This window comes from Erigeron canadensis, chromosome 8 (assembly GCF_010389155.1).
Source record: "Erigeron canadensis isolate Cc75 chromosome 8, C_canadensis_v1, whole genome shotgun sequence".
Lineage (NCBI taxonomy): Eukaryota > Viridiplantae > Streptophyta > Magnoliopsida > Asterales > Asteraceae > Erigeron > Erigeron canadensis.
The window spans coordinates 38657260-38678391 of NC_057768.1; the positions used below are offsets into that span (position 1 = coordinate 38657260).

The following is a 21132-nucleotide window of genomic DNA, read 5'->3' on the forward strand; positions in this document are numbered from 1 at the left end:
AAGTTGAAGTATTTTCCAAATAAAAAGCCCTAGTATTAAATATCTTTTGTAAAAATTAATTAATTTTAAGACGAAATCACGAAATCGTAGGATTTTAGACATATGTCATGGTTTTGAATAAATTTTTTAAGTATTGGACGACACTTATGCCTTGTGAGAACGTCCTAGCTAGACATATGGGTCTAATGGGCAGTTAGGAGCATCCTTATGCCATCGTCCTCCATTAGTCCCCGATTCGTCTTTGAGGGAACACCATAAGGTTGACTTGTCCTTGTACTCTTCCTTGGTTACTCGCCCCCCATGACAAGTTGCATAAGCCTTTTTTCTAAAAAAAAATTGTGAGTGTGTAATTAAATAAAAAATTAGTCCAAGACTAGTCCTGGTATAAGGCTGATCTTAGGAGGATTAATCTTTGAATCGTTTTTTGTTAATGTGGTACTGATTAAGACTAGTCCTCTTGATGGTGAGTCCTGATATAAGGCTTCTCCTTTGGAAACACGCAGGTCCCATGCCCGATCACCCTCTGATCAATTTATTAACGCACTAAAACTACATATATATTCAATGTGACCATAAAATATAGTGATAAATTTGCAACATATTTTTATCATACATAACTTGTTTTAAATCATTTGACATTATAAACTTAGGTTAAGTACGCCATAATGTAATTAACTATGTTTAAAAAGTTATAGTGTGCACGAACTTAGTAAACCTTTATTGTATGCATAAACAACTTAGTAAAAATGTTCAAATCATGTAACATGGCATACGTGGCAACCCATACGAGCTGCCACGTGTAAGGTTTTTTTTAACATGCCACGTGTAAGGTTTTGATTGGTCGGTCACAAAAAGTTACATGATTTGAACATTTTTACTAAGTTTGTGTGTACAATAAAGGTTTACTTGAGTTCGTGCATACTATAACTTTTCAGGCATAATTAGTTACATTATGATTCACTAAACCCTATAAACTTTGGTCTTATAGTATATGCATATATAAGAATAATTTGTCAGATCTATCATTATCCTAAAACTTAATATAATGCATCAAATAGTAAAATTTTTATAACAATTCAGGTTTTTTTTAATAGTAATGGTGATTGGACTCAGCGGCATGTCTCTTTATCGTCCGGTAGAGATCGACTACGTCACCAGCACAGTCAATCCGATGGCATGACTGGCGGTGGAAGTCCCACTACCGTTCTGGAGGAAACTAGCTAATGCTAAAGAAAACCCCCATGCTGTACTTCATTGGCAAAGACTTCCCAATATGCCTTTCAAAGGTTTTGAACCCGTGACCAATATTTGGCTAAAAGACATAAGGGGCATTAAATGTCCAATTGGGCTAAATCCCAAGGACTATAACAATTAAGTTAAAACTACTTAACTACATATGATATAACTTATGAGAAGCTTTAAGAAGAATTTAAAATGAAAGTGTGAAAACAGAGCTACCATGACAAAGTGAAGTAAAATACTTGGAAGAGTTTTCAAGTTAGTTATTTCAAGTCATGTAATTGTAATATGAATTTGGTATGTTTACCATTGAAGAAGTTCATTTGACCGTTTGATAATAATCTGTGTGAGTCAATAGTCTTTTAACTCATTTAAATTTGTAATTAATTTGGTACTAGTATTTGTAAGTAACGTGAAAGCTTAAGCTTCTTGATTTATATATATTAAACATGAGTTGAAATATGATGATCGATTAGTTCAATCGTGTTGAAATATTTACAAGAAAACATATATGCACTGTTTGAGCATGTGTCGGCAATAAATGCAAGATCGATATAGTAGTTCTAGTGGTTGGTCAACGTCGTTTTCGAGCTATATATGTGTCACATATATATATATATATATATATATGGATCGAAAAGCTAAATTAAGGACTCCTTATTTTAGGGACTGTTAGGGACTCCTTCTACCTCCTTCTCCGGCCACCACCACCATCATCTCTGACCACCACCACCACCATGATCATCTCCGACTACCACCATGATCCTCCGGCAACGATGATCATCTCTAGCGAGACTTACACATGTTTTAAGTACAATTTTTTTTAGGTAGATCACCCATCACCGGTCACCCCCTATGACCTATCACCCTCTATGACCTATCACCCTCTATGACCTATCACACTATGACCTATCACCCTCAATGACCTATCACCCCCATCAGTTTTGGTTTATGAATATCCTTAAGGGCGAAGCTAGCTCCGAATCATAATTTTTATTCAACTTACACATGTGTAAGTTGTATTTACACATGTGTAAGTCTCGCCGGAGATGAATATGACCCGGAGATGTCGCCGGAGATAATCAGTGGTGATTAGATCTGATGAAAATGAACGGTCTAGATCGAGTCCCTAACAGTCCCTAAAATAAGGAGTCCCTAATCTAACCCACCATATATATATATAGGCGCTTGGTATCCCGACCAGACTATTAATGACAGGGAGCCGCTTTTACTCTACCAGATTTAACATTACAGACAGGAGGCCCACACTATTTTGGAGCGATATGGTCGAAATACCAAAAATATTGGTCGGGATACACCAACTATATATATATATATTGTCATCATTCAAGAGTCATCAAAAAAATTCTACTCGTATTACAGTACGAAACGATCAATTTTATTTTTGAATAACGTCCTTTAGTTAATTAAACAAATACATTTACTTGTGATTGATATAATTCTTCATTATACAACATTAGGGTCAGCCTAGCTAGCTTTGTTTTTTGTTTTCTTTTTTGGAATGGCAGATCGCATAGCTTAGGTTTATTTTTCTTTTTGAAATAACGTATGCGTACCTCTGTTTATCATATCTTTTTTGGAATTACGATGCGTAGCTCAAGAGATTTCGAAAAGGACTGTAAATATAGTCATGTTTCCCGATATGGGCAAACGCTTTGCTTAATTAGTGATCAATGCTAGCTAAACAGAGCCAAGCATTGTTTTTCACATATTGTACTTTAAGTAATATCTCCTTCTCTACTAGAGGAGGAGTTCACCTTGCATCACAAAAGAGGAGGTGTCAACAAGTTAAGTAGGCCACGTTAGTTTTTATATCATGTGATGATGAAATTACTAGGTATTTCAAGGTGTTTATACTATGTGATTATTGTATATGTATATATGTATGTATAAGAAATTATGAAAGTGATATGTGGGGTTTGAAAGGTACTTTGATTGTATAGTTATGTCAGGAAATTTAAAAAAGAAATGGGCGGGTCTTTCAAATAGATGTTTGGGGATATGTGTTTAGATTGAAACTCAAGAGAGAGAAGAAAGAGAGAGATTTTAAATTTTGGAATAACTTCTGAATGTGTGGGTGAAATATGATTTCAATACAATATGTATATTCATTTTTTTTTTATCTTTTCTTTCTCTGCATCTTCATATTCTCTTTCTCTCATTTTTCTTCCGATTAATCATCTTCCCCATATTCCTTCAAATTTATCAAGGTATGTTTATTCTATAAATCATTACACTAAGTTTTGTTTTTCCATCACTTGTTTAGGGTTTTTTTTTAATATTATTAATGTTTTTGTTTTTGGATTTTATTATATTTTGTTTGATGTGAAGGGTTGTAGATAACGAGATTGAAGATGAAGTTCAAAGAAGAAAATCATCATTCAAAACGATTAATATGGAATTTGATGAAGTAAATAACAAGGTGAGTTCTTGGTTTTAGTGTTCTAATCTTGTGTATTTAATTTATAAAAAGCTTGATTTAGTTAAGGAAGTGACTGAGATTTTATTCGATTTAAGTTCGATTTTATTGGATATGTGGATTTAATCTTAGTTTTAGATTAGATTTTGTGAAGGGAAAATATGGGGAAAGATTTATGTGATAACTCCTTTTAATGTAGATTGAAAGAGGCGACCAAAGGTATATGTGATAATGCCATTGAAATGTTGAAAAAGCTTCTGAGGTATGTATATGTTTTTTTTGCATTATTAATGATTTTGCTATTGAGTTTGTTTATATCTTGAATATACATGTTTCTTCCTCCTGAGTTCAGACCAATTTATCATATAGATGAGGATAGAATGTGGTTTCGTTTACTGTTTTGTATGCTTTTTCTTTGTGGTATTATTTCTCTTCGTTTACAGTTTTGTATGCTGTTTTCTACTGTTTCAAGCTAATTTTTGCAGTTGACTTTCAAAAGAACATTGTTTTTGAAATCTTTCTGCTAAATAATAGGTGTATAAGATCGAAATATTGTTACTCATATGAGTTTGGGTCGTTTTTTTAAAAGGTGGATTAATGAGTACTGTTTTTTAAAACCGGTTATCTCAAAGAAGGTGGTTGTTTGCAGTCACTATGTGATTTATTGTATATGTATATATTTGTGTATATATGTTTGGGCAGGTGTTTGAAATTTGAAAGTGAAAAGAAAGGTGTCTGGAGGGAGTATGGAGAGACAAAGATTAAAAGGTATTATGTTCGGTTAAATGGCTTACCCTCTTGATTAAAAAGTGGTCAATGTGAATTTAGGTTGAAATACACATCTTTGATTATAAAAAAAACAAGTGTATTGAGTTGTTTCCTTTACAAATTAATATTTGTTATTGGCTTTTGCTTTGTTGATTTAATGGGTGATAACCTGCTGTTGAAATAGTCTTTGGTATATGTTGTATTAATCAGCGAGATGTTGTATTAATATTGAGTTGCGTGGTTCTGAATATGATTTGTATCCAGAATATGTCGTTATCGGAACATGTCTCTATTATGACGAGTTCCTGGACGACTTATAGATTTCCTATATAGAGATAGGATGGGCTGGCCACAAAATAATGTAGTATATGTATAGATTAACTACTTTTGTGTTTCTTTTAACAGATAAAGTGTTTCAATGCTATGTACAACCTGCTGAAAAAGTGGGTGTTAAGAGAGTTGTTCAGGAGAAGATACCTGAAGGGGTTAATGACTGTGGACTAAGATTTTACCACTTTTAGAATACTTGCTAAGTAACTGATTATTAAGTTACAATAATCTTTTTACACTTTCTAACAATTTTTGGATATAAAGGAATAAATCTGTAAGTGGATAGATCCAGAAAATCATACCAGAGTGGTGAAAGTCAAGTGGCTCGACCATGAAAGGCCTTTGGTAATTCTACGTGCATACGAGCGTTGTAATGTCTGGTTTATTATGAGTAGAAGAAAAAAGTTACAGATGTTTAGGAGTACTATATAGAGGGAAAATACAACAGTTAATGAATAAGTTTGGTTTTGTGACAAAAAAAAAGTTGTGCTTCTTATTAAGCAGTTCTTTGATTATTTGAGTAGGAGTGAAGTCTAATATTGATAGAATGCAATATTTGACTTCTCAAAAAGAATAATTATAGTATTTATTGTTTATCTCATTATATGCTGTGTGCATGCTCTTATTTTGTTAAAACACTTGTAATTGGTTTTCTTGGTATTAATGTGTAGGGTGACTAAGTGAGTGACAAGTTTCAAAGGGAGACGAGGAAAACGATCACTGGTAATGATATATAATGGGCAATGGAAACCTTAGGGTTTGAAGAGTATACTGAATCACTTAAGTTTATACTTGAACTGATATAAAGAGGTATTTTCTGTTTGCCATTATTTTCCTGGGAATCAATTTATGGTTAACTTATAGATGATAACTTTCTATGTAAGTATTTACGGATGAATTCATGTTTGAGTCTTTGTATGCTCTGATCGGATCACTATTGCATATCGAGGTTAGAACGTTTCTCCATTTTCTTCTAATCACATCATTTAGAGACGGGAAAATGGGCGGGTAGGGTGGGTTGGGGAGCACGGAAATAAGGCAAGTTTATGCTGCACTAAATGAGTCAGGCCAGGTTGTGCCAACTTGGTTTTAAGAATTTGGAAACCCCCTGACTGACTTCCGTTTTCAGTTTGTTTAACATGGTTGGCTTCTCTTTTAGGCAAGTTTATGCCAAGCTGGTTCGTTTTAAGTACTTGGTTGAAATTGCCAGTTAATCTATTGTTATCGTTTGAACCTTCTATGCATATTTGTTCATATGATTCCTTTTGAAGGGTGACACTAACGGAAACACAAAAGCTCAGGAAGGATCGGCTTGGAGAGATGGGGTGCAACCCGATCATAATGCACAGGTGTGTGTTGTGAATTGCTTATTTATCCCAAAACAAAGATGTCATATGCTCTTTGTACAGAGTACAGAACCTCAATCAAATAATGGGCAAAATGGGGTGGGTGGGGAGTGGGGGTGGGGTGGTTGTTTAGGACCGAAGGAAATTGGAAATATCATGATGGTGCTTCTATGCAGATTGTCATGTTAAATTCACGGGCACAACTCCTGAGTGGGAGGTATAAATTTGTTGCTCTATTAATCCAGAACTTGATGGAAAGAGGTCTTTTTTTGGGATCACTTATCTCTGTTTGGGGCAACTTATGGTTCTGTAACATTGGCTTACTATCTAATCTTGAACTTATAGTGATATAAAGTGATTGCTAAACGAACCTGTCAACTGATGTATATGCATACTACACCCCGTGTAACAATCGTGACTTTTGACTATTTGACTATGTGTACATTTTGACTAAGCATTAGTAATCAATAAATGTTCTAGTGCAATTTAAGGTTCAATTGGGTGCAATGTGTTCATATGGGTCAATTTATTGTTCAAGTTGAGAATTATGTGCTAGTCAAGATAATTAATAGGTGCTAATCGATTTTTTTTTACTTAAATGACATTCAAGCTAACTAGTAAAATGTAAATGGATCCTACCCATGGGTTGTGCCCAAACCATGACCCACCCAAGTTATCCCAACCCTATCCCTTTCTCCCCCACCCATTTCTCCTTCTCTTTCTTATTTACTTACAAACACACACACACTCAAGCTCTCAATCTCTCTCTAATTTAATTCACAAATTTAATGGGGTTCAAGTAGAATCATAACAAAATCATCATCCTCATCATCATTCTAGCATCATATCAAAAATTCAAGGTTTCAAGTGCAAGAAAAAGCTCCATTTAGGTCAAATTCGGGTTTGGTTGCTTGTGGAAGTTTTGGTAAGTGATTTCTAGCCCAAATTCCTTATTTCAAGTTGTTAAGCATGTCTCTTAATTAAATCTAAGTGTCCTTGGTTGAATTCAGGTCAAAATTGATTTGGGTTCAAAGCTAGGGTTTCATTAGGGTTTGTGATGGTCAAGAACTATTTTGAGCAAAGATGGGTGTTAATAAGTGTGTTTTTGATGTAGGTTTTGACTGTTTATGTTCAAAAATCGATTTAAAATTATCCTTAATCAACAAGAAGTCAAAAATCGAAATGTGGGTGTTCTTGGGTTGTTCATGGCCGAATTTAAGCAAAGATTTGTGTTAATGGATCAAGTTTTGAAATGGATTGTGTTGATTGAAGTTAAAACATGTTATGTATGTCAAAAATTTAGTTTATGAACTGCTAATTAGAGCCTTGTGTCAAGATTTTGAGTTGAAATGGGTTTTGGATCGATCTTGGAAAAATCTGCAGGCCATAATGCCCGTTAGGGATCTTAATGGCCGTTAGTCATTTGCCCCCCGTAACGACTACCCCTGTAACGGCCATTAATCTTGTTAATGGCTGTTAGTATTTGAAGGGCGTGTAATGGCCGTTAGTATCTAAAGGGCGTGATGGTCGTTACTTTTGGTAACTCCCGTTAAGGACTGGATTTTATAACATTTTGAAAGGTTTATAACTTTTGATCCGTAAGTCCAATCGAGCCATATGACCAATCGTTAGAATCGTATGAGAGTCTAGTTCTTGTGGTAACAATCATTTGGGTCGAATCTTCCTTAATTTTTAAAAATGACAAGCCAAAGTGTCTTGTTCTTACTCGGAAAGATTATTGTAGTGTCTGTGGGTTAGCGACTTGACTTGAACCACTAGACCAACTTGTCCTAGGGATTAGGGATGACATTGATGACATTATGTTATACATTGATAGGTCGGGAACGTTTGGTGATCAATTGACGTTGTAGCTCATTCTAACCTTAACATTTGCAAGGCAAATGTGAGTTTTTGTAGCTTCCCTTACTCTTTTAAGAGTCGGGCTGAAAAGTGTACTTCGTGCATGATGACAATTTGTAAATTACATGTTGTGTGAAGGTTTTGATGACGTGCAATTATGTGTTTTCGTTGTATGGTTACTTGTTTATGTATGATGAGTTTGTTTAAGATAGTTAGGTATATATGGAGGATGATAATGCCTTTGAAAGGTTGGAGATGTGGTGGGAAGGCTGCGGGTGACCCTATATATAAACATCAAAGGCCTTTCAAAAAGTAGTATCATACAAAGTATATACACACGATGTTTGGTTATGTGTGGACAATGATGATCATGGATGATCAATTTGTGTGCAATGAATGCAAATGAGGGTCATGATAACAATACAAACAGGCACTTTTAGTGCTTGATGACATTATACGGGTACGATACGTACTTGATGACAATTATGGATGACATGAGAACAATTGAGGGACATTGTGTGCAAGTGTGAGATCATTGGTCATGTTAGATACTTAATTGATGTCTAAACTCTTGTTCTTTATGTTTGCGTATGTGATGGATGGCATTGGTACGTGTTCTTGTTCCTTCTTTCCTACGAACTCACCAACCTAGTGTTGACATTGTTTAGTACACTTTTCAGGTAACCAAGATAACCCAAGAGCTTGATTGCATTGCTAGAAGTTGGACTATGACCATGGATCCGTGATTCATTTCCCATTGATGGGACTCGCTTAGGATCATGAGCCATCTTTTGATATCATTTTTGTAAAACTCTTGATGGTTGTATGCTCCTTGTGCTTTTGTAACTTGTAAACTAAATGTTGGGTTCACGGAATCCTTTTATTTTTCATATAGTCTCGTTCTACGATAATTCCATCTTGTGTCATGCTTTTTGGTGCATTTCGAGCCTAGCTCGGGGTGTTACAAAATGGTGGCCCACGCATGGTCGTAGAGAATTAGGCGGATTGACCTAGACTACGGCTTAAGTAAAACTCTTCATATAGCATGCATGATTAGGAATCTTGTATGCAACGTGAACTATATGAGCATTATAAGTGTACGTTTGGGTTTCGTAGGAAGGTTCATTATATGTGATAACATGAGTGCAATTGGTTGACGTGATCAATGTGTTGTTGTGCGATGGTCAAGTACATGAGGTCAATGTGGTTACTTGAGGTCATGTGCATATTGTTGGCTTGAATTGATATTGTTTGATGATTTAAGGCAAGATAAAGTTATGGCATTAACATGATATAATATTGTGGCAACCCTAAAAGAGCCTGATCAACTATTTTATGGTTACCCGGTATTATAACAAGTTAATGACATCACGGAGTGCACACATTTGGTTTGGAGTATAATAAGGAACCGAAATACTTGATGGGAGTTGTTGGGTGGAGGGTTAGCCGCTGGTACACCCTGTATACAAACCCGAACGATAACTAGAGAGTATATCGGATTTGGACTATACTTTGAACCGCTTGTTTAGTTGCTTGGTTGTATTATGTAATTGAACATGAGTATGTGGTTGACGATGGACAATTATTGTGAACGTGGTATGATGGCATGATACATAACAATATCCCCTAGAACATTATTACTTTTACTTTAGCGTAACGATATGATGTATGTGTGATATGTCGACTTGAGAGTATTGACTACTTGTGGGACTAACATGTGAGCATTTCGAGACTAACAATCGGGTTAACCTGTTACTGTTTTATAGAAATGGTGAGGACAAGGAGAGCCGGAGCTAACTATAGGGCTAACTCTCAAGAACCACAACCGGAAGCTCAACCGGAAGCTCAAGGAGGCCGTGGAAGGGGCCGGGGAGGTAGAGGCCGTGGTGGAGGCCGAGGTAGAGGTAGGGGTCGTGGTGAAGCACCAACACCTGACTTAGCAACCGTGATCGCTCAAGCGGTCACAAACATCATGCCTGATATAGTTGCCCAAGTCACGGCATCTCTCCAAGCACCCAACAATCCGGTGCCAAATGTTGAAGCTCAAGCAAATGTGAATAACGAAAATGTCCAACCGGTAGTGGCGGAAGAAGAAGAGGCACCGGTGATGCAAGACAACTACATTCCCATGTACAATCAACATGGAGTGTATCGTCAAGGGTTTTCTTTCAAGGATTTCAAGGGTTGTGGAGCCCCCGAGTTTAATGGGGATGGGGGTCCCACGACTTGCATAAGGTGGATTGAAGAGATTGAAGAGATTGAAGCAGTGATTGCTAGGAGCCATTGTACTTATGATGATCAAGTAACTTATGCAACCGGCATGTTTAAGGGTGATGCATTGAAGTGGTGGAACAAGGAAATAGGGGCGGGCAATGCTATACCTTGGGATCAATTCAAGGTCATGGTGAAGGAAAGGTTTTGTCCTCCCTATGAGCTTCAAACTTAACATTAGAGTTCGTGCAACTTCAAATGAATGGAGCGGATTACAAAGGGTACATTCGGCGATTCCAAGAGTTGTCAACACTTATCCCACACTTGGTGTCCCCTGAGGCACAAGCTATCCAAAAGTTTGTTATGGGCTTGACTCCAAAAGTCCGACACTTGGTGAATAATATCATACCTACCTCCTTGACGGAAGCCATCAACCGAGCCGGTAGTGTTACCGAGGACCTACTTAGAAGTGGTGAATTGAGCAAAACATCGTCATCAAAAAGGAAGGATGCACCCGAGTCAAGTGGGGTGAAGAAAATGGGTAGGTTTGACCCCACACGCCTTAACAAAGGAAAGGTGTTTGTTGCAATTGAACCGGCAAAGAAAGCTAATGTGGGTCCTCATCCACTTTGTATAAGTGCTCCCGACATCATGCTCCACCACTCTTTGTGGGACTTGTTTCAATTGCAATCAAATTGGTCATCTTGCTAGAGATTGTAGGGCCCCGAGAGTGGCTCCTACTCATGCGGTTCCTCTCCAAGCATTTCCTCCTCAAGCTAACAACCAAAGGGGTCAACGTGGAGCTTGCTATGAATGTGGAAGCACCGATCACTATCGTAATACTTGTCCTCAATGGGTAGGACAAAATGTTCAAGTGGCAGTTCATCCAAATCAACTTCAAATCGCTGGTCCTAACCAAAACCGTGGCCAACAAGGCCATCAAGTGCAACCTAGGGGGAGAGCCTTTGCGGTGAATGCAAATGAAGCCCGGAATGATCCAAATGTGGTGGCAGGTACATTTCTCCTTAACGGTCAATATGCCACAGTGTTATTTGACTCAGGAGCCGATTATAGCTTCGTGTCCCATAGTTTTGTTCCTTTGACAGATGTTCATCCTAGTGCCTTAAATTATGTGCTTGATATTGAGATGGTCAATCGTGCTCTAACTAGACTTAGTCAAGTACTCTGTGATTGTGTCTTGACTTTAAACGATGTCGAATTTTACATAAATCTCATGCCTTTCGATATTGGAAGCTTTGACATCATTGTGGGTATGGATTGGATGACGGCGGTGAATGCGGTCATTGATTGTGGTGAAAGAGTGGTCAAAATACCGTTGTCAAACGATAATGTTCTTAGAGTCCAAGGTGAAATTTCCGATTCTCCTAGTTCCAAGGTTTTTAGTGCTACCGTCACAAAGGTAGAATTGAGAACCGTCCCCATTGTTCGTGATTTCCCCGATGTTTTTCCGGATGATCTACCGGGTCTACCCCCATCTCGTGAACTAGACTTTCGCATTAATTTGACCCCCGGAGCCGCACCAGTGGCTAAAGCTCCATATAGACTTGCTTTGACGGAAATGCAAGAGTTAGAATCTTAACTCAAAGAACTTCAAGAGAAAGGGTTCATTCGTCCTAGTCAATCGCCTTGGGGAGCCCCAATCTTGTTTGTAAAGAAGAAAGATGGGTCTTTTAGGATGTGTATTGATTACCGGGAATTGAACAAACTCACGGTAAAGAACCGGTATCCGCTTCCTAGAATTTATGAGCTTTTTGATCATTTGAAAGGTGCCAAATACTTCTCAAAAATCGACCTCCGTTCGGGCTATCATCAACTTAGAGCTCATGAATATGACATACCAAAGACGGCGTTTCGTACAAGGTATGGCCACTACGAGTTCACCGTTATGCCGTTTGGGTTGACTAATGCACCGGCGGTGTTTATGGATTTAATGAACCGGGTGTGTCGACCCTACTTGGACAAGTCGGTCATTGTCTTTATTGATGACATACTTGTCTACTAAAAAACAAAGGAAGATCATGCCGAGCATTTGCGTGAGATGCTAGAGTTGCTTAGAATGGAGAAGTTGTATGCAAAGTTTTCAAAATGCGAGTTTTGGCTGGAAGAAGTTCATTTCCTTGGTCATGTGATTAGTAAGGATGGGATTCATGTGGACCCTAGCAAGATTGAAGCGGTCAAGAGTTGGAGACGACCCGAGACACCATTCGAGATTCGTCAATTTCTTGGATTGGCGGGTTATTATCGAAGATTCATTGAAGGTTTCTCTAAGATAGCACAACCACTCACTCTCTTGACTCAAAAAGAGAGGAGGTTTGAGTGGGGCGATAAACAAGAGTTGGCTTTTCAAACTCTCAAAGACATGTTATGTGATGCCCCTATTTTGAGCCTTCCGGATGGAATTGAAGATTTTGTGGTGTATTGTGACGCTTCAGGTCAAGGTTTGGGGTGTGTGCTTATGCAACGGGGTAAGGTCATTGCTTATGCCTCTCGACAACTTAGTGCATGAGAAAAACTACCCTACTCACGATTTGGAATTGGGAGCGGTTGTTTTCGCTTTGAAGTGTTGGAGACATTACCTTTATGGCACCAAATGTGTAATCTACACTAATCATAAAAGTCTCCAACATATTTTTAATCAAAGTGAGTTGAATATGAGGCAAAGAAGGTGGATTGAACTTTTTAGCGATTATGATTGTGACATTCGCTACCATCTTGACAAAGTGATTATGAATATGAGCAAATGTCATAGCCGATGCTTTGAGTAGGAAGGAGAGAGTCAAGCCGAGAAGAGCGGGAGTCATAAGTCTCACGGTGGGACAAAGTGTTCGTAACTGCATTATAGAAGCCTAAGTACAAGCTACCTTACCCGAAAATTTTCGCAACGAAGGGTTAAATGGCATGGAGCAACTATTTGATAGAAAGGTAGACAACGAGCTATATTTAGGTGAAAGGCTTTGGATTCCCATTTTTGGCAATTTGAGGACATTTCTTATGAATGAAGCCCATAGGTCGCCTTATTCGGTTCACCCGGGATCAGACAAGATGTACTTTGATTTAAAGGATTTCTATTGGTGGCCGGGCATGAAACGTGATGTGGCTAAATATGTGAGTGACTGCCTTACTCGCTTACAAGTGAAAGCCGATCATAAGAAGCCACCCGGTTTATTGGTGCAACCGGTGATACCGAAATGGAAGTGGGAACGTATTGCAATGGACTTCATCACGAAGTTACCGAAGACAAGAAGTGGACGTGATACCATATTGGTGATTGTGGATCGGTTGACAAAGTCGGCTCACTTCTTAGCTATTCATGAGACCGATAAGTTTGACACCCTAGCTCGTTTGTACATTAAAGAGGTGGTGTCTAAACATGGGGTTCCGGTTTCTATCATCTTCGATAGGGATAGCCGGTTTAAATCAAACTTTTGGAAAGCCTTTCAACAAGCAATGGGTACTCAAATTGACATGAGTACAACGTTTCACCCCCAAACGGATGGACAAACCGAGAGGACCATCCAAACGCTCGAAGACATGTTGAGGGCTTGTGCTATCGATTTTGGTGGGATTTGGGAAGATCATTTACCGTTGGTTGAGTTTTCGTACAATAATAGTTACCATGTGACTATTAAAATGGCACCGTTTGAGGCACTTTATGGTATGAAGTATCGTTCGCCACTCGCTTGGGCGGAAATTGGTGAAAGCCAACTCATTGGGCCAGAAATAGTGATAGAGACAACAAAGGTGATTTCACAAATTAAAGAGAGATTGCAAGTGGCTCGTGAGAGGCAAAAGAAATACGCCGATGTGAGGCGTAGACCATTGGAGTTCAATGTTGGTGACCACGTACTTTTGAAAGTTTCTCCATGGAAAGGTGTTGTTCGTTTTGTGAAGAGAGGCAAACTCGGGCCAAGATATATAGGACCATTCGAAATCATTCAACGAGTGGGTAAAGTGGCATACCGATTAAAGTTACCTCAAGAACTTAGTGGTGTGCATAACGTGTTCCATATTTGTAACTTAAGAAAGTGTTTGGCGGATCCTACGCATCATGTGCCCATGGACGAAATTCAAGTGGACAAGAAGCTCAATTTTGTAGAAGAACCGGTAGAAATTTTGGAACGAGAGGTCTAGAAATTGAAGAACAAACGTCATACGATAGTCAAAGTCCGATGGCAAGCTAGGCGTGGAGCCGAGTTCACTTGGGAGCGGGAAGACTTTATGAAGTCAAAATACCCGCATTTGTTTAGTGATTAGGGTCCTATCAAATTTCGGGACGAAATTCCCTTAACGTGGGAATGATGTAACAATCGTGACTTTTGACTATTTGACTATGTGTGCATTTTGACTAAGCATTAGTAATCAATAAATGTTCTAGTGCAATTTAAGGTTCAATTGGGTGCAATGTGTTCATATGGGTCAATTTATTGTTCAAGTTGAGAATTATGTGCTAATCAAGATAATTAAGAGGTGCTAATCGATTTTTTTTACTTTAGTAAAATGTAAATGGATCCTACCCATGGGTTGTGCCCAAACCATGACCAATGTTAAATTGTGCAGGTTTGGCAAAACTCATTGGACTTGCTGGGATGACCAATGGCCAGGCAAGTTAGACGAATCACACTTTTTCTAATTATATATGTTGGAATTTTTGGTCCTTCAACTTTATCGTGTGATCGTTCTGGTTTCAGGGAGAAGAGCAGAGAAATTGGATGTTCTGTCAAATGAAGTCTTTGTGAAGGCTTTGGTCGGCAGTTACAGAACGGTGAGTGTTTCGTTCTCTGGTTTAAAAGAAACCGGAATGCTTCTTTCTATCAATGGGACGATTCGGTTGGTTCGAACCATACTCTCACCAAGTAAGGTTTGAAACACCTCCTGACCAAGTAATCTGAAATAAAATTATTCCCTGTGGTGTTTCAGGAAACGATAGGTCCGAGTCACGCTATGGGGTGATTTGGTAGAGTCACTGATTAAGAAGAAGATCGCAAATCCTGGCATCTATCCTCTGATCTGGACTTTCATGAGTACCAAATCTTTTGAATTTAGATGTTATTTCCCCTTCTCTAGGCTTGTGTTTTTAAATTGTTTTTCTCATTTATCTCAGATAACCTTGGAATTTCAAGTTCATCCTCCACCCTAATACTTGATGGTGATGATATCCCTGCTCTGAAGCAATTCAATCTTTGGTTAGGTAATATCTACATTTGTATCAAATGGTAATGATTTGATGATGCCCAATCTATGTTTGATTATGGCTTTGTTGTTTTAGCGGAGTCCAAGTGGACGAGTATAGTGAACCCATTACTAAAGAGATACCTATGGTTTCTATTCTTAGTGAACTGTTGGATCTTTCTCGAGATGGCATGGGTAAAAAGAAGGCTGTTTTCTTGCAGAATTTAGCCCTGTTGATGTTGTTTTTTTGATGCAGTTAAGTGTTGTTTTTACTGCATTTTTAGGGTTTATGTTATAAATTTAAGGCCTATTTTTGGCTGTTTTTCCTTCAGAAATTAGCTTTGTTTACGCTGTATTTTAGTGCATTTAAGGGCTATTATTAGTGCCTTTTATGGCTATTTATGTTGCAGATTTCAGGCCTAAAATCTGCAGTTAAGAGGTGTTTTTAGCACGATATCTGGGTAGAAATAACCTGACAAAATATGAATTATAATTTAGGCTTAATTTTTAGCTTGCTTTTATTACCTTTTTTGCAGGCGAATCGAGGAGTCTGAATCCGATGGTGATGTTAGTGAGGGTGGGGTGAAAAAAATTAGATGTGTTGCATGAGGGATAGAAGCTTTTAACAAGAAGTTAGTAACACCAAAGTCCACGGCTAAGAGTTTATATGCACTTTTTCTTTTTCGTGTTGATGAAAGAAAGCTAAAGACGACACCAACTTCAGTAGTTTTGAGAAGTAATGAAAGAGCGTAAAGGCGAAAAGAGGTATGTATTAATGCAATGTCTGAAAGTTTATTCAGCAAGCACGCTGATTATTTTATACTTTATACACACACATATATAAGATGATGTATAAAGTTAAACAGATGGAATAAACCGACTCTGTTGGAATTTAAAAGATGTAAGGATTTTGATGATTAATAAAACTGAGGAAGCAACCTCTTTTCTTTAAAAAATGAAAAAAACATAACTTAAATCAACGTTAAAGGTCGATTATTAACTACTTGCACATAACTGGTCCATTTTTAAAATTTTTTGCTTTAAACCAATGTCGAGTTTATATCGGGAACAAGGATAATCAAAAAGCACTTTAGAAAAGGTAGCATTGCTATAGATTTCAATGTGGTTAAGTAGTCTTTAGTAAGGGTTTACTGAACTAAAACTTCTTAAATTGATATGGAAACTGAATCGTGTATTTTTCAGGTCAAACAACTCGACATTTGCTGAAAATGGCCTAGGCTCGGATTGGAAGTGAATCAGCATCTGCAAGGATTTGGGTCAGTTCGGTAATTCCATAGCTTAAGCACTTCGGTAATTCCACGTCACAAAGATATGATATAAGGTACAACAACCTTGCTTATTAACTAATACCTATTGACCCTGGATGAATATGATGGGCGTGTTGTGAGTAATTCCATAGCTCAAGCACTTTGTTAATTCCCCGTCACAAAGTAGAAATATATATTCAAACTATCAAAGTTGAACTAACTTTACCCATTTGACATAAAATCTTTCACTGATGAACCTTTACTTGGTGAGTGAACTGTTGGGACTTTAAGTTTTGGGTGAACGGGGGCTTTGAATGGTGGATGAACTGGTGGTGAACTGGAGCCTTGGCTGTAACCTGGTGGTTGAACAAGGGCTTTAATAAAGGGGATGTACCGGGGTCTAACTGGTGTATGAACTGGAGCCTTAACTGGTGGGTCAACTGGAGACATGCATAAAAACATATCACAAGTCTATAAGTAGATGTTAAATGAGAAATCAAGTAAGGTGGAAATTTGCGTTCAAGTAAGGTAGCTTCTTTACTACATTATGTGGGTTAATTGTGGGGTTCAAATAAGGTGGAAAAAATAGTTTTGAAACTGCTATGAATCAAATTCTTTGAGTACCATGTTCATTAGTTAAATGGTTTTAAAATTAGTTGATTTCTTTGCTCAATTTCCTTCTATGCTAAAAGTTCGGATGCCATAAGAAAAACTTGGTATTTGGTAAGGAACTGAGGATACATGGCCAAAAAGTTCAGTGAAATGAAATTTTTTAATAATGCATTACTAAAGGTCTTTGAGGATATTGACAGAACATGGTTAAAAACGAATGGGGTAAGAGGTTTGGGTAATGTTTCCTTAAGTATGGGTAAAGATCAATTCCTAACATTTATATATTTCAAGTAAGACATTTTCTTAAAGAATGAGCAGGGGATTAAACGTGCAAGATACTACTAATTACTTCATCTTATCATATTTTAGTAAGATTGCTTTCTTTATAATTGTAATTTCCATTATAGAGAGCCTTTTTATGTTTTGAATTTCTCAGGTTATTTGTTTTTATATAATGGTTTTCTCAATTTTTTGGTTCAATTCAATATAAAACCGAAAGTCATTTTTGGTGTGCTAAATTGATAGCATGTTAGCATTTTGTCAGGTATTCTGTAGTAGAATATGTTTTGATCGACCTATTAATGCAAAATGCAACTCTTTCTGTTGACGCAGAGAGAAAGCCTGAATTGCAACAGCCTTGTTGTAGAAGTACCATTGAGAGGACTGCGATCGCCCTATCACTCTTGGATACTAAAGTTTTCTTGATTTAATCTTGGCCGCCGAATGTAATTCAATTTTGGTGCCATCATTCAACTTGTGTTTTGTGACTTTAATTTGTTTAATTTAAGAGATCAACTGTATGTTAGAAAATAGGAAAAACTTTAGCAAATAGCACGATAACCATTTACAAAACACCAATGTTGGATGATCTGTACTGTTATGTTTTAAGTTTCTTTTGAACAATATCTGTCTGTTTGATGTCTAAACAATATTGGATGATCTGTACCGTTGTCCTCTTTTGTTGTTGGTTTATGTTATTTTAACTTGAATTTGAACTTATCAACTTGTCTGGTAGTTTCTTTTCTTGAACCAGTAATTTTTTCATGCAATGTGATGTTTATCACTCTAATTATGTTTTGGATTAAAATTTGACAAAGCTATTTACATGTAATTGTTTATATATGTATCTTACATGTCTTTAACATAGATTTAATCTATCATGTTACCATTTAAACCAACTCCTAAAACCTGAATTACTATTAAACTAAATTCAGTAATATAATGAGACCTAAAGAACCGAATATTTTTAATGAATCTTATCATTTTTTGTATTCAAAACATTACAAGGACAACATTTTCAAATTTTTGTATAAATTTTTCAATTTTCAGGTTTTTAACTTGTGCCTCCAATCCCCAAAATTTAAAAAATTAGAATCCATTGATCAGTATATTCAAATATTTTTAAAATGAATTTGAAACTTAAAAAGCTGTGCATAACCACATTCAAATAGTATACTTAAACCTTTTAGATCATATAACTCGTTCTCTATTTCATCCTCATACTTATCAAATGTGTTAAGTTTTAACAATTCCTATAATTGGGCTAAAGCAATTATCATAATGAGCCACATAATAAATATGTATATTTTTCAATAATAAAAAAAACCTTTACAATCTTAAATTTTTATATAGTTTGATGATCAAATTTCAACCATTATTTCAATTTCAAAGACGAATTATCACTTATATCTTTAATCCACCCGTGTTTTACACGGGATTAAATCTAGTACTGTAATATACGCATTGGCCGGTCAGTTTAATTACCGATTTAAGAGACTTGTGGTTGGCACGGTGAGTAAATATACAGCCACATACATATTATCTAAAGACCCTTTGTGTGACAGATATTTCATGTACATTTAATAAAAAAAATATATTTATATTTAATTTTTTTAAGTTACAATTGTCATTCAAATTAAGAGTCCTAATTGTTATCAAAGAAAGTGAAAACAATCATAATTGTTATCTAATTATAATAAGACAGGTGATTGAAAATGAGCCCGCATCATGACCACATACGTATACTTGAATGTCAAGTACAAGATCACAAGTATAGTTATATTTTAATTCTTAATTATATTTTCATAATAATATTACATTATGAGTATATCTGATTTCAAAAACTTCTATGATAGGGAAATTATTGTAGCATGTGCCTTGTGGATTGACTATGTCAAACAATTCCATCAATATGTCTCAGCTAATAATGACAGTGACGAACATGCGATTATTGTACTACAACTTGCACATTATAACACTTAGAACCGTATATCTTCAAAATTATAAGATTTTATAAATTAAATGTATGAAGATCTAATATTGGTAATATCGTAAACCCCGTGTCCAGTGTTGGACACGGGTCTAAAATCTAGTTATCTACTAGAATGAATTGAAGTGTTGTAAAAATCTGATTCGAATGATGAGTTCTCGTTACTTGATCAGCGATCAGTACGAGTTGGTAATACGTATAATCGTTACATAGTCTACAATTTAGTCTACAATTTGGTCCTTTTTTCAATTTTCTTTTTTACTTCTGTCAAAATTTGGGCACCTCTTACAAAAGTCGTCCAACTTAGCCAAAAATTAGTCAATGGTCCATTTGAAGTATTTAGATAACATGTAAGGTTCATGTAAAAGTATTCACATATGAACATAGATAATTAAACATAGGTAATTATAAGTATAATTTGACAGTTCATATGTAAATGATATATTCACATACGAACATCAAATTATAATATGAAAGTTTTCATAGTTTCCAATTCAAATAGTTCACACATGAACCTTTTCTATTAGATAACTATGTAAATGTATCTAAACACACCTCTGGGATCATATAAACAATTCTACGGTTCTATACTTTTATGAACATACACCATGCTTAAAATTTCGAAACTTAATTATATATATAAATTCCAATAATTTGAATAATTGTGATCGAGTAATTTCCATCCATGTCAATTACTCGCTTCAAAGTCCCCTATTAGTCGATCAGCGATTAACAAATTTTATAACTTTTCTAGAACAAATTTGGACAACTATGAAACATGTACACAAATCACACACACACAAATATATAGCCATATAGGGGTTAGCATAGCTGCAGTCGACTGCAGCCATTTTGGTTGCAGCAAGGTAAAAATCGGGGGGGGGGGGGGGGGGGGGGGTGTATATTTATATTTTAAAAAGATTAAGATATAATTTTTTGTTAAGAACTGCACCTGCAGCTAGCTACACAGATATTTTCCCATATATATATATATATATATGGTGAGGATCCTGGAAGAAGGTGGCTTAAGAAGAGAAGGGAGAGAAGGTGTTATTATCCAATAAGAACGAGACATGTGTCAAATTAAAAAAAAACACGCGGTGGCAATTTTGTAAATAAAGCGAACTTTTGTTAGAGGCGACGCGGTGTCAATTTTGTAAATAATGAGCTCCATTACTAATTAACATTTCATTACCTTTTTTTATCTTCGTTAAAAGCAACTTAAATTTATATCGATACATAAAATTTTAGATCTACAAGAATTTATCAGATCTGTCTTTTTCAAAAATCAAAGTTTTCTCTTTATACACATATTTCGCCTGCGCATATGGTGGATCTTCAAGAATTACATGAAAATCCTGGTAATTATTAATTCTTTTTACTTTTTATTTTTTTTGTTTAATTTTTTTAAATTTATATTATTCTCAATCAGATTTTATTCTTTTTAGTTTTTGATTTAGTTTTTTTTTTTAAATTTCAACTTGAATCAGATTTTAATTACTATTTTTGTGAAGCTGAATTATTTTTAGTTCTATATGTCAAACTGACAGACCAAGCTAATAGACCCAGCTGATAGTTTCATTAGCTTGTTAGATTTAG

The 21132-nt window shown here is 36.3% G+C and overlaps 1 long non-coding RNA gene across 3 annotated transcripts; it reads left to right on the top strand.

Annotated features, from left to right (window-relative positions):
• Positions 1-14843: 14843 nt before the first annotated feature.
• LOC122578623 lies at positions 14844-18190 on the top strand. Of its 3 annotated transcripts, none has more exons than XR_006320530.1 (7): positions 14844-14977; positions 15133-15236; positions 15317-15403; positions 15482-15639; positions 15921-16149; positions 16588-16726; positions 17877-18190. It is a non-coding gene; the product is annotated as an uncharacterized LOC122578623 (long non-coding RNA). The 3 variants fall into 3 exon arrangements; XR_006320531.1 differs by having other exon boundaries at positions 14848-14977; positions 15548-15639; XR_006320532.1 differs by lacking the exon at positions 15482-15639 and having other exon boundaries at positions 14851-14977.
• The last annotated feature ends 2942 nt before the right edge of the window (positions 18191-21132 follow it).